Here is a 12,966-nt window from a genome sequence, read left to right on the forward strand (position 1 = left end):
AATTGCCTCTAGCATCAAGGGTGTCATGAGCTTCTTTGCCTACAGATCCATGATCAAAGTCAGGACCCCAGAGACCTAGCGGTTGCACCTTAAGCTTGATTGTTTGTTTAGTGGCGGTGGCTTGATTTTTAGTGATTAGCCATGGTATAAATGACAGCAATATCTGTCTCCCCCATTGTTGCCCATGTTACCTTCTTTTCGCCGAGGAGAACACTTGCGCATGTTTCATGGCAGTCAACATAATGTTCAATGTTATAAGGGGAGCAGCTTGTTCTGTTACCTCTCAGGCCTCAAGCCAATATATTTAGCTCTCTGTTACAAGTACAAGTAGACAAAAACCAGAAACTCAATTCGGCTCCCAAGTGCGTATGATCTCTCTACCATAAAAACATATTTCCAAGTGTTGAATTTTTTTGACAAAAAGTTTTACATGTACATCTCCATAATATATGTGTGTTCGTCAAGTTTCACGAAAAAATGATATTTTTTGTAGTCTAAGAGAAAAAGAGAAAATTTATCTTGTGACAAGTCTTTGTTTCAGCACCAAATTTTGTCTTTTTTTACACACGTCACATGACATGTCGATTTTTCATGAAACGACTTTGTGAGCGTGTAGCACATGAAGATGTATGTGCGAAATTTTTGTTTAAATTTTTTTGACATTTTAAAATGTGTTTAACATGTATTTGAAAATAAAGGGAGCATATGATCCCATGTGCCAAAACATCACTCCCAAAACCCTAGACTACTAAGGAAAATACAATGAATCCTAGTACATAAAATTAGCTCTCTAACAAGTTGTGTATCAGAGTTTTTAAGATTCAGTAAAGGATAAAACGTGAAATACAATGTACACAGTATGGAAACCGACAGTTAGAGCGAGTGATTAGAAGTGAATAACCCGAAGAGAAGGAAATGGAACCAGCATAAAGCACATACGAAACTAAAAAAAAAACTTCTGACTTAATGGTGTGGCAAACAAGAAAATACAAGGACCTCTCCTGTCCTAAAAGGAGGTTCAACCATCACCTCAAACAACAGTTGTCCTATCCTGATTATATGAAAATAAAAGGATCGGACTCAAAACTAATGAAGAAACCCATGGTTTTGAATGTGTAGCTTCATTCTCATGGTACGAAAAAATGTGCTAAATATGTGGTTTAGTCTTTGAATATTTTATAGGGATAATATGCATTTATTTAGAACCATGGGACAAAGGCATGAGGATAATTTGAAAATATTAAACCGCAGGGGGCTCCCTATGGTATGTTGGTGAAAAAAAATGTAACTTCAAAATAAAAGCGTATAAATGGAATGAATGCCGTAAGAAATGTCAAGATATACCCAGAAATTTTAAGCAAGCATGTAATTATAACACCCTATGTTTAAAGTAGGTCAATGTTTTGAGTTCATTTCAGGCTCAAATGGCAACAGGATCAAACATATGAAAGCTGCAGACTTTGAATAGAAAAAGACCTGGTTTTCCTAATCACCAAACAGTAGAACTTCCGCAAGAACACTGTTGCACCGAAATAATCAACTTTGGGGAAGAAGATAGATCAATCTATGCGGAATTTCCTCTGTTGAAGTACACGCAAATCTGGAAAAGGTTCCAAGTATAAGATAACTCAGTGAGTTCATAAGTGAATTCATGTATGACACATTAGTAAAGGAACCTTAAGGACATCAAATACATTTTGTTACTTATAACATTTAAGTTTTGAATCGGAATTCTCAAAAAATAATACTCTGAGAAAGAAACAACAAATTATTCAAATGAGCAAATTAAAAATTACTAATATAAAACCAGCAAAAAGAATACAGATTTCTGAATGACATGCAACAATAACATGTACCTCACCTTCTATAAATAAAAGCTGCGGCCCCAATAAACGTTCAGCAACGGACAGGATTATACCAAGATGTGTAGCTTCCAATGGTGCGAGAATATTGTGTTGATTGTATTTTCATTCTCAGAACTACAAATCAGCAGCATGTACAACGTTTGAAATGAGAAATAATAGTTAACCATTGAGTGATCACCAAGACTTACTACAGATGTTCCATTGTTTTATATCATCGATGGATAAAGAGTTACCAGTAATCCTTACGAGAACAGAGTCCATGTCTAAAATGATGGAAGTGTGTCTGTCCCTCACAACGACCTCTCCCATATACAACTTGGAGATCAATTTAATTGCATTGTGACAATCCAAAGTTCCAAACACATCCTCAAGTTTTTCAAAAACCTTATCGTCGAACTAAATTCTAATCCGAGTAATGCAAAAGCGACTGCCAACTTTTTGCTGTAACAATAAAGAACTTTCTATTTGTCTTCTTCTGTGAGTTGAACAAACACCTTAGTTACAGCAGGCACATACCCAATATCCTTCAAGTCAGTGAGTACCTTGTCCAATTTGGAATAGATTTCTTTGCTCATAGGATGACATATATCACCAGCTACAAATTCGTGAATTAAGCCGTTCATTTCAATCAGACTGCAACCAGGTTTTTTCTTGATTCCTTTCTCAACTATTACCTGCCGAAGCCACCGGACATCTTCCCATCTATTAGACTTTGCATAGAGGTTGGACAAAAGGATGTAAGCCATGCTCTTCTCTGGATCCAATTCAAGGGGATTCTCTGCGGCTAATTCACCTATCTCTGAGTTACCATGGACCCTACAAGCTGCCAGCAGGCCCCCCCGAATACCAGAGTTGGGTCTCATGGGAATTTGACCAGTTGTTTCAAGTGCTGCTCTTAGTTTCCTAGCTCGGCCAAGGAGGTCGATTATGCATTCATTTTTCATCACATTAGGAGCAATCCCATAGGTCCCAATCATGCTGATAAAGAATTCTCACCCGTTGTCAACCAAGCCAGCATGAACACAGCCAGTTAGAACACCAAAGAATGTCACTCCATCTGGAGCTTCAAACGCCCTGAGAATCTTGTAAAATATATCGATAGCCTCTTCAGCATGGACATTCCACACATGCTCAAGCATAACTGTGGTCCAGCTAAACTTAGCTGTACTGTGCATCTCTTTGAACATGTCCGATGCCCGCTCAATTCTATGAATGCATTGCCAGGTGCCAACGAAAGTATCCATCTTGATCCCATGCAAATCCTCGCCCATTGCCCTGCCTCCACAGCACCAAGCTGTGAGCATGGCGCTACTATGCTCACCATGGTGAACTCATCTCCATCACTTTGCTAAAATCTCCAATGCCTCTCTGTGAACTGGCCAGCTTCTACATAACCATCAACAATTGCTGTCCATGAAACAGTGTTCCTCTCAGGCAAACGATCAAACAGTACTATGGTTCAATCAATCTGACCTACTGTAAGAAACCCAGAGATTACCGACGTCCAGGACACCTCATTCCTCACCTGCATGCCCTCAGAGAACTCCCAAGCTGTTTCCATCTCGCAACATTGGTGTACATATCAATGAGCGCATTCTCCACCTTGAGGCCAGGCAGCATCCCACTCTCCATGATGCACTTGTGTACCTGCATTCGAAGCAGGATGTCATTGCCTTTCCCACAAACCTGACAGCGCCGTGATGTAAGCCTGTAGGTGACTGTCGTTGGCAGGACACCAGCCCTCACTACATCCACACGGACGTCGGACGGTAAGCTCCAGCTCGAACTTGGAATGTCCCTGGTGCGCTGTCACCGCCTTGCAAGGGCGGAACGTGCACGCGCCGGGCCTGGTTCCGCGTGTCAGAATTCCCGCGTACACCCGCAAGAGCATCTTGCGCTCGCGCGGCGGAGCCCCACAACGAGGTGCCCCGGCGAGGAATTACGTCGAACAGGCCGCGGGCGCGTGACGGCGCGCGGCGCATTCGCCCACAAGCCTTCGCTCGCGCTCCTCGGCACATTGCAGTTGTCGCGGCACGGAACCGAACAGCCGGCGAGATGGACTGGAGCACAGAGGGTGGCGCGCATCTGGTCCCTGAGCGACTACAGACGAGAGATGGGCTTGGGGAAAGGAGAGGAGTAGAAGACCAGGCGGGCTGGGCGTGATGGAGGCGTGGATTCGTCGCAGGAGTGCGGTGCAGCAAGCCAGCCGGCGGCCGGCGGCCGGCAACCCACCGACAGCAGCGGTTGTCCTTTCGGTCGCGGGGGGCGGGAGAATGACACACCAGGAGGAGGAAGAGAGAGTGCCACGTCTACAAGTTCCCAAAAAAAAACTCCACAAGTTAAAAGCAGGTTGTAAAGGTGCTGTTGTATGAATACATAAATTTTGAAGATCGAATTCGTATTCATTTGGGAGGTAAGAAATTTTGTTTTGCATGAATAGTGGTGGTCTACTATTTGTCGATATTCACTACTAAATTTTGTTTTGGTGTACCATCCAAATGAACGGATTTTTATTTTGAACTTCAAATCTTTCATGTTTATAGAACACCACTTTGGCAACATACTATGTTTTGTTTCAAAAAAAATAGAAACCTCGATAGATGATTTTATTTGGTTCTCACCGGTTTTCGCCGGTTGTTTAATTGGAGGAGAAATGAGAAGATGGGATAGTCGAGACCAACTCGAACCAACAAGGGACACAACACGCTTTACCCTGTGCTCCTACCCCCGTGGAGAATACCCGTGGGGAGCTTCTCATCCTTGACCTCTGCCTTTGCTCCCATCGTCGGCCTCTCTCTCCCTCGCCGTCGGCGGCCATGGTGGCCGGTGCTGGGTGGGAGAGAGCCAGAGAGGTCTGGCTCCTAGTAGTTGTAGGTTCTTTAGTTTTAGTTTCTTCCCCGGCGAATAATCTGGCGGTTAGATCTGGAACCTCGGTTCTTCTTCCTCCTGCCATTCTTGGTTGGGGAGAGGTAACGGTTGGCTCCTATGCTGACACCTCCCGGCCGGATCCATGGCGATGAGTAGCTTCAGCTCTCCTTGCTCCTTTTTCCCCTCTTTTCTCTTCTCTGAATAAAGATGGAGCCCCCAAATTTCTTGCCCTGATTTCGTCCTGGTCATCAAGGTGGTGGAGGGAGAGAGGAGTTGCAAGATCTTGATGGGGTTTCTGCTGGTGCTACTGCCTCAGATCTCGGCCAAGATTTCAAGCTCTGTCTTTCTCGTCGTGGTGATGTTCAAGGCTAGATTATTGTCTTTCTTGGCTGCTGGGTGGCGGTCCAGGGGTAGGGGAGCTCTGTAGCTTCTCTCTGGAGGAAATCCGCGGCAGTCATGGCTGGGCTGACGCCTTTGACGCTTGGAGGGCGACCCCTCCACCCTCAGTCACCGGCGACGGTTTCTTCCTACCGGTGTTTGCAGGTGTTCAACAACCTCCGGGCTGCCATGCCATCAAGGAGGCCTCTTAGCTCCATCACAACAAGCTCCCCGGAGCTCCGTCCCAGGTGGTAGCGTCCCCGGCGGCGGTGTTCTTGGCTGTGGTGTGTGGCGGCGAAGCGGTGGAGATGGATCTGGGCCCGCTTGTGCTTTCTGTTTTAGATTTAGGGTCCTAAGTGCAAAAAAGTGTGGACTTGTTTGTAATTTTATTTTTCCTTATGGTCTACTTTGTAAGATGTACTCCCACCGCTTTCAATTTATACGGCTTCTCGGTCCTTCGGGACTGCCCCCTGTTCAAAAAAAAAAACCTCAAACCAACAAGACGTACATAGCAGAACTCTTTCTCCCATACTTTCGATGCAATATTTTTTAGGACTAGCATATTGTCATGAATTACACATGATGCATCGAACAATTACATAATTTGTTAATCCATATTCCATCCATCAGCAAACGGTAACATCCTCCCCCAAGTTGTCATCCTCCCCCCCCCCCCCCCCAGCACACACACATAGAGAACGTTTGGTTATGAGCCAAAGGTAGGCATGCCAAAAAGTTGGCGCAATTGTGATACTTGCCAAAGGTTAGTTCGACACCACAAAGTTGGCTAGCTTAGCATACCACATACGTGTGTGGGTCATTTTCTGCCGATCTACAGGTGGATTGAGGATTGCCGGGTCAAATAATTGGCCGCATCTAGCAGACGCCTAGCTACAACACACAAGAACTTCTGTGACATGGCCTAAGTTATATGTTGTGCACATCAATGAAGTAGTTAGCAGTGCCGGAGCAGGTAGATGCCTTCATAGTGACGGAGCTATGTTGAACCCCATATGCATGTCTAGCCCATTTGCCTCCCCAATTTAGCCCAAGATAGTGCAATTTTGTCCCCTGAGCCTATTCCCCCAGTAAACCAGCCCAAGCTTCATCACTGCCTTCGTGCAACAAAAACATGGCTACGCCCCTATGAGAGCCTCACCAACGGTGATGGCATTATGTGCCTTCTTTGTGTGATGCATTGTCCTTGATGATGTCTCCTGGGTATGCTTTGGTTAGGGGCAATCCACTCACATCATAAAAACTTGTTAGATATGGTCACTACTTTCGTGACAACAAATGTAGATGATTGTTCCCATAGTAAGGGGAAATTGATTCCAAAACAGAACATGAATATTTTCATTGATCATGTCACATAAAACAATTCTCACGCCACCTTGAAAAAATTCTTACGGTCCATGAGTTTATGTTTTCATCACACTAAAATGTTGTATTACATAACGGATCATGGGTCATCTAAGAGTCACTACAAGAAAAGTTCTGATAGACAACGTCCCAAAATCGTACTAAGGGGTATTTTTCGTCGCCTATGGGCCTAACCCGACGATATGGGTTCTGTTGTCGAAACTGCGTCAGGCAAAGTCCTACCACGTTTTTTCGGTCCGTCGCGCTTGGGCGCCCTTCCGCCACGGAAAATCGGACCGTTGCAGAAGTGTTTCCGGGAGCCCGTTGACTGCTGACGTCATGCAAACTGCCACGTGGCAGACGCCGTTAACTGTCAGTTAACGGCGTTAACCGGCTGAAACCCCATGGTAGATGGTAGGCCCACACGAGGCCTGCCACATCTTAAGCGGGCCGGCCCATTAAGTTTGCGGGCCGGCCCATTAAGTTTGCGGGCCGGGCCAGCTGACTTAGTTTGACCGGTCAACTATATAGCTGGGCTGGACCATTAGTTACGTGGGTCGGGCCTAACCTCTAAGGTTGACTGGTCAAAACATTAATGGGCCGGCCCACTAAGCATGTGGGCCGGGCCGAATGCACTCGTTTGACCGGTCCAACGAGCAAAACGGTCGGCCCTCAAGCCATGTGGGACCCACTTTCCTGTTATCGGGCCGGCCCATTTTACAAGTGGGGTCCACCTTAAAGCAAGTGGGCCGGCCCAAGAAGTTATTGGGCCGGCCCAATTAGCCTGTGGGTCCCACTTTCCTGCTATCGGGCCGGCCCATTTAGTACGTGGGGTCCACAATAGATCAAATGGGCTGGCCGAACAAAAAAGTGGGCCGGGTCAAAAACACGGGTGGGTCCCACTTTCCTGTTAAAGGGCCGGCCCATTTAGTATGTGGGGTCCACCATATAGCAAATGGGCCGGCCCAGCAAGATAGTGGGCCGGGCCAAAAACACGGGTGGGTCCCACTTTCCTGTTAAAGGGCCGGCCCATTTAGTATGTGGGGTCCACCATATAGCAAATGGGCCGGCCCAGCAAGATAGTAGGCCGGGCCAAAAACACAGGTGGGTCCCACTTTCCTGTTAAAGGGCCGGCCCATTTAGTATGTGGGGTCCACCACATAGCCAGTGGGCTGGCCCAACAAGAAAGTGGGCCGGGCCAAAAACACAGGTGGGTCCCACTTGCCTGTTAAAGGGCCGGCCCATTTAGTATGTGGGGTCCACCATTTAGCAAGTGGGCTGGCCCAACAAGATAGTGGGCCGGCCCAATAAGCAGGTAGGCCCACTATCATGTTAATGGGCCGGCCCAATAAGTAAGTGAGCCGGCCCAAAATGAAAGTGGGTCCCACACTACTGTAAATGGGCCGGCCCAATCTGTTGTAGGGCCCTGGTTGTTTGACTAGTCAACTTGCATTAAATTTCATGAGCCTAAAATCTGATATCAATGATACACACAATTACATACACAAATAAAATAACTAGGAAAATTACAAGGCAATTAATGTGCCCAAATAAAAAATTACATAGAATCATTGAGGACTTCTATTAGCATCATCAATAACACGTTGACATTTGGCAATCGCCTTGATTGAATCTTGTGTACTCTTGGTCAACATATCAGCTACAGATCTTAAAGCAGCAATACCATGTCTTTTGTAAAGTACAGCCTTGAGATATTTACTGTTTGATGAAAGGAATGGTCTAGGTTGACGGCTATGAGAGGATGCATCAGAAGAAAGATCGGAACTTTTTGTGGGCCTCTCTTCTGATGAAGATTGCTTCATCACAACTGCATTCTGATAATAATGCAAAAAGAGTTAAACGGTGAACTATGCAAACATGTATTAAGCATTGTCGATATGAGATAGTCACAAGTACTAAGCACAAACTTACATTATATCGTTGCATAGGCTCACCCCGGAACCTTTTTTGCGCTCTATCTTCTACTAAGGACTTCTTCATTACAACTGCATTCTAGTAATATTGCAAACATAGTTACAACAGTGAACTATTCGAACATTTATTATGCAATGTAGATATAAGATAATAACAAGTTGCATAAATAAGACAATGTATGGAACTTGTACTAAGCAGACTTACATCATAATGTTGCACAGGGTCGCTTTGGCGACTATCTTCTAATGATAACTGCTTCACTAAAACTGCATTCTGGGTGGTGATCTTTTAATAAAAATGGTATATTTTCTTACTCCACAAAACATGCCTTGATTTTTGTCTGTTTATTGTCGGTTTTTTCTAATGCTTGCCAAAAGTTTACAACAACAACAACCAAGTCTTTCAGTCCCAAACAAGCTGGGGTAGGCTAGAGTTGAAGCCCATAAGATCTCGAAGCCAAAAGTTTAGAAACACCAAATTCGTTTGCTTCCAATCATCATACAGTAATGTTCATCTACTCTCCAGTTCCCCTAACCCAACAAAAAATGATGTTAATTACGATTTTTAGATTAAAAGAGCACCATTAGGCGCTGTTAATTACGACTTTGAGATTAAAATGTCATTTGCAATTGCTAATTACAATTTTGAGACAAATGATTAGTTTAACCTCGATCTGTTCTGCTCTCCATTTTTCCCAACCGAAAAAAATATAACCATTCCATTCCTCTGAAATGGAACCATTCTATTCCATTCCACACTGTTTCAGAACCGAACACACCCTTGCATTGTTGTGAACTGTTGTCCATACACAGCCATACCCTTCCACTTACATCCAACACTATATGCATCAGTCTGTCTCAGAGTCATTCAATATCACTGCTGAGATATGTTCTCATTCTTATGCAGGCTGAAACTGTTGTGCCTTTACTCAAGTGGATGCAAAATGAGGCTGATGTGGCTGCTGTGAGGACGATGGTGCCGGCACCATCATCCGAAAACCTCTACAAGCACGAGGCCATGGGCCAGCTGGGTGGTGACCTTTTAATGAATCTGGTATATTTTCTTAATCCACATACATGATTTTATTATTATCTGTTTAATTACTGTTGGCTTTGCCTAATGCTTAGCAAAGGTTCAGAAACACTGCGTTTGCTTACAATCATCATACACTAACTTTTCACTTTTCAGTCTGTCTCATCCAGTATATAAACTGTTGAGTTCCGTTGGCCTCTTTTGTAATCATTCGCACTGTTGTCAACTGTTGTCTATGCACAACCCTATTCTTCCACTTACATCCCGCACTACTTGCATCAGTCTATCTCATAGATTTATTAAATATCAATGATGAGTTATGTTGCTATTCATATGCAGGATGAAGCTTCTGTGCCTCCACTCAAATGGAAAAAAATGATCCTGATGAGGCTGCTGTGAAGACAATGGTGCCGCCACCATCTTCTGAAAACCTCCTCAAGCACAAGGCCACAGGCCAGCTGGGTGGTATTCTTTTCAGTAAGCAGGTATATTTTCTTAATCCTCATACATGATTTGATTTGTCTGTTTATTGTCGGCTTTGTCTAATGCTTACCAATAGTTCAGAAACACACACAACCCTATTCTTCCACTTACATCCAGCACTATATGCATCAGTGTATCATAGATTCATTTTATATATCACTGCTGATGTCTGTTGCTCTTCAATTTTCATATGCAGACTGAAACTGCTAAGCCTTCATTGGTCAAAAGGACTGCAACTGCTGCTGATGAGGCATCTGCAGAGGCTGCCACCAAGTTACTGTCAGCCCCACCTTTTGGATGCTTATATAAGATCAAGTCCAAGGACCAGCCGAGCCGTAACCATCCAAGGGTTCGGGTATATTTTCTTAAGCCACATATACATGCCATGATTTATGTCTGATATTATCACCGGCTCTGTCTAATGCTTTTTGGAATTCGGAAACGCCAAATTAGCATGCTTATATTCATCATACACTAAATTTTGACTTTTCAGTTTGTAACATAGTGTTATGCACTCGCTTGTCAACATTTGCATTGCTCTGAACTATGCACTTTACACAACATAATTCTTCCACTTACATTCAGCGCTACGCACCAGTAGTACCTCCCATGTTTCCTTCACCATCCCGATGCCGAGCTTGTGGGAATATGGCGGGCCCATGTACATACCCCACATATAACACTTCCTATGGCTCTATCTACCTTTCTAATAACTCCTTCACAGAGTTACAGGTATGTATTCTCAGTGGTTTAGCATGAATTGACATATAGTAAAGTCTTGTTTTTAGTCTTCCGGCTTCTTACATTAGTATCAATTTTCACCTGCAGACTGTACCTTGTGAACTTCGTCCAATGATTAACCAGATGTGTCCGCATGAAGGGTCTTTCACTATGCATGGCAATGGCAAATTGATGAACACCTACACGGTCTATGAGGTGTATGTCTACAAGACGCATGCCATCACATATTTGTATAGACATGATTGGAGAAAGTTTGCTTTTGACTACGGTCTGAAGAAGGGCGACGAGCTGAGGATCAGAAACTCAAACGGGCAGATATACGTAATCGCTACGTAGTTGGAGACACTTCCAAATATATAATATGTAACTTTTTGTACTCATATCCTTTGATTACTGCATTCTCGAGCAGTTGTTCTAAACCATTCCCTCTGTTCTAGCTTGCTGGGTTTAACATGATCAAAGCTGCAGATCCCGATGGAACAGAGCGGATGTCACAAAGGGCACCCACACCAAGACCGCACCGGCTTCCCACTCTCCCGCATCAGCACCGGTTCTGTACCAGCTCCGTTTATTGCATCTACCCAAGAGCCCCTACATCAGCATTGGTTCCCGTAGAGGCCCCATATACTACACCTACCAGCAGGCTCCTGCATCAGCATCGGTTCCTCTAGCCGCACCGTTCGCACCTGCCCAACAGTCTCCTGCATCAGCACCAGTTCCTCTAGAGGCACCGTTTATTGCACCTGCCCAGCAGTCTCCTGCATCAGCACCAGCTCGTGTACCAGCCTTTGCTCCTGCACCTGCCCCAGCCAGATCACCGAGGTCTCAGCTCATTGTTGTGGCCACCCGTGTGGTGACCAGGACGCATCAGAAGCCTATGTTCATTAGTATATGACAGCATAACTGCTCTTATCTTGATGTCTTCTCTGCTCAAAGCCTCACATGGTTCAGTCTTTAGTGCATTGGTGCCATTGACTAATTTTTGGTGGTATCTCTTGCTTTGAAAAGTATCTCCAAGGATCTCAATGCTGGCCGAAGGGGCAAGATTTCCCTCGTCATGGAGAGTGAAGGTCTCACCGTGGAGGGACGGTACTTCGTCAGTCTCATAGATGGCCGCTTGGCTGTTACTTCCAGGTGGAAAAAGTTCATTGGCGGTGCCAAACTTCGCATTGGATCAAAGTTGAAGGTCAAGATATTTCGATGCCACTGTGACATGCTGGTCATAAAGTTTGCGGTTGTCTAGTTCTGTTGTCCCATGAGCCCTTAGCAAATGCATTTGTAGTTATATTTATATAAGGTTATCTTATCTGAACTGCTAATTAATTGTATGGGTGGTAAAACTCTGGCAAGCTTTTTCTCTTAGCAAGTATGTATGTATGATCGGCTATTATGATATCTAATGTTTGTGTTCATCTTAATTTGCATTTCCGTTTTAGAAAAAAACTTAATTTCTATTTTGGCTGACCTGTTAGAGAACTATCAGATTGAATCCACAACATGATTCAAATAGATTCATTACACCGAGCCACATGTCTTGACCTTGCTATACACTAGTTCCATTAATCAAAGGCAAAAAGGCTTACAGCTGCCCGAACCACGGCAGATTCAAATCCACCTTAGCTATCTAGCTAGAAATACAACCTTTGCGTAAAGAGGATTTGCAAGACGGGAGGCTGACATTGGGGACCCATGAGCCAGCAGCGTCGTCAACGTTTTAAAGGCGGCAGGAGATCGAAACAAAAAAATAAGCCAAAAATCAGTTGGTAAACAAAATCCAAGAAATGAAACATTTACCTTTCTGAGAGGATGACATGCGGGACCCATGAGGCAGCATCACCCTCAACTATTCCAAGGCGGCAGGGGATCAAAATAAAAAAAGGAAATAGCCAGAAATTAATTAGGGTCAAAAATAAATCTATCAAAGGAAACCTTTATTGTTCATAGAGGATGACATGTGGGACCGACCTGCCAGCTACGTCGTCATCGTTTTAAAGGGGGCAGGGGATCAAAAGAAAAAGGCAAATAACCAGAAATTAGGGGTAAAAAATAAATCCAACAAAGGAAACTTTTATTGTTCATAGAGGATGACATGCGGGACCCATGAGCCAGCAGGTTCCTCAACGTTTCAAACTCGGCATGAGATTGAAAGAAAAAGGCAAGTGACCAAATATCAGGAGCAAAAAATAATCCAAGAAAAGAAATTTTATTGTACATAGAGGATGACATGCGGGTCCCATTTTGCAGCAGCGGTCTCAACGTTTCCAAGGCGGCACAGGACCAAAAGAAAAATGAAGTAGCCAGA

General features: G+C 44.3%; 1 pseudogene; it reads right to left on the bottom strand.

Annotated features, from left to right (window-relative positions):
* Positions 1-782: 782 nt before the first annotated feature.
* Positions 783-3,950, bottom strand: LOC139831795 (pentatricopeptide repeat-containing protein At2g29760, chloroplastic-like; annotated as a pseudogene).
* Between the last annotated feature and the right edge of the window lie 9,016 nt (positions 3,951-12,966).

The sequence above is a fragment of the Lolium perenne genome, chromosome 5, assembly GCF_019359855.2.
Source record: "Lolium perenne isolate Kyuss_39 chromosome 5, Kyuss_2.0, whole genome shotgun sequence".
NCBI classification, from domain to species: domain Eukaryota; kingdom Viridiplantae; phylum Streptophyta; class Magnoliopsida; order Poales; family Poaceae; genus Lolium; species Lolium perenne.